We start from the raw sequence: 2270 nt of genomic DNA, 5'->3' as shown, positions 1-2270 counted from the left end.
CATCCTTTATCTTTCCAAACTTCAAGTCAGGGTGGCCTCACAAAGGGGTGCAGAGAGACACCCTCACTGTCAGTAGGTATAGGATCTTTTCCCTCTACCATTTGTAGATTCCAAGGATCTTAGGAGCCCTTATGTCAGGAAAGACTAAATATTATAACCCAAAAAATGCTCCTATCTTGCCTATTACTCAGGAAATTACAAGGATTTTAGGAGCTCTGTGTCAGGACCTGGAGGCAGAACCAAAGATGTATTTCTTCTTACGTCACAAGTACCTTTAAGAGAACTTTTTAAATGTATCCCTCTGGCTGGACACAAATCCATAAGCGTGAGTGTTGTTGTTGTTTTTTTAAAATTTTTTAAATGTTTATTTATTTTTTGAGAGACAGAGCTTGAGTCGGGGGAGGGGCAGAGAGTGAGGGAGACAGAATCTGAAGCAGGATCCAGGCTCTGAACTGACAGCACAGAGCCCGATGTGGGGCTCGACCTCATGAACTGTGAAATCATGACCTTAACCAAAGTAGGATGCTTAACCACTGAGCCACCCAGGCGCCCCATAAGTGTTGTTGATTAGGTATCATCTTTATGCCAAAGAAAAGGGAGTGAGCAGGAGATGCACTGGATTTCCAGCCCCACTGGCCCTCAGCTGAGGCTTCTGTGTAGAGTTGCCCAAAACAGTGAGCACATGCTGTCTGGGCTGGCGGCGGGGGGGGGGGGGGGGGGGGGGGGGGGGGGGGGGGGGGGGGGGGGGGGGGGGGGGGGGGGGGGGGGGGGGGGGGGGGGGGGGGGGGGGGGGGGGGGGGGGGGGGCAGTCAATTTCCTTGAGTTAGTTGGCCGTTTATGTAATACCCTTAAGTCAGAAATGGTCTAACCTCTCCCACCCCACTCCCATGTCTGTTCTGTCTGTCTCTTCACAGACTAAAGGATTGAAAACCCTCATCACTAGATCCTATCAAGGCATAGTTTTCCCTTTTCCCAGCATTCCTTTGAATAGGAATGCAGCAGGCCTAATGAATACTGTCAGAATTACCCATGGAGCCTCTAAATTCAGAATACAAAGCCAGAAGCCATCTAAAACAGGATTAACAATATCAAGTATGAAAACGTTTGACTTATGAATTCCCAAATCCCAGACCATAAATAGGGCTGACCCAGAATGTCATGAAGTGTATGTAGTTCTATGGCATCATTTCAATAGACATGCAAGGCCGTCCTCGTTAGCATAGTGGTGAATATCCCCGCCTGTCAATAGACATGCAAAGCTCTTAGAGGAGGAAAGGATTCTTTGATAAAATATGTCTAAGAAGCTATGAGTTCAATAAAGTTATAGCTTCTTTACTGTAGGATTTCTCAGAGCCATTCTGCCAGTATGGTTGGTGTCTCCAAGAAGGAATTTGACATGCTCTGTTTCCTAAATTCATATGACCATAGGACCTTTTTGGCAGGGAGAACACCTATGGAGCATATTTTGGGAAACATTAAGGCACAGAGACGTAGACACAGAGGGACAACCCTGTAGATGGAGCCAACGGCTCCAGTTCCCACCTAGGTGGGAAGATTTCTGATAAAACAGGAAAGGTCATTTACATTGCTAAGTTTCCCCTATATTTTTAATCATCAACTAATCTTTTTCTTTAACTGATCATTTTTTAAAAAATAGACTTAACATTTTTAAGTAATCTCTATACCCAACATGGGGCTTAAATCCACAACCCCGAGTTCAGGAGTCGCAAGCTCCACCGATTAAGCCAGACAGGTACCCCCCAAAAAAGACTTTAATTTTTTATGTTCTTAGCGAATTAAGTGGAAGATACAGAGATTTCCCATATGGTCTCTGTCATCACCTAAGCACAGCTGTGCCATTATCAACATCCCCCAGCAGAATGGAACATTTGTGACAATGGATGACACATCATTATTATCCAAAGTCCATAGTTTATATTAGGTTCACTGAATTGTGCTTTCTGTGGATTTGGCCAAATGTATGATAACATATGTCCACATGTCCACCAACTGATCACATATATATGTGTGTGTATATATATATATATATATATATATATATATATTTTTTTTTTTAAACATGTGCCTCATACTTCTTTTATTAAAATTTTTTTATTTTTTTTTGAGGGTGGGGAGGGTCAAAGAGAGAAGGAGAGAGAAGATCTGAAGTGGGCTCCACACTAACAGCACAGAGCCCCATATGGGTTTCAAACTGATGAACCATGAGTCATTGATCTAAGCTGAAATTAAGAGTCAGATGCTTAGCTAAC

This window comes from Suricata suricatta, chromosome 15 (genome assembly GCF_006229205.1).
Source record: "Suricata suricatta isolate VVHF042 chromosome 15, meerkat_22Aug2017_6uvM2_HiC, whole genome shotgun sequence".
NCBI lineage: Eukaryota > Metazoa > Chordata > Mammalia > Carnivora > Herpestidae > Suricata > Suricata suricatta.
Note: the sequence above shows the minus strand (reverse complement) of the source record.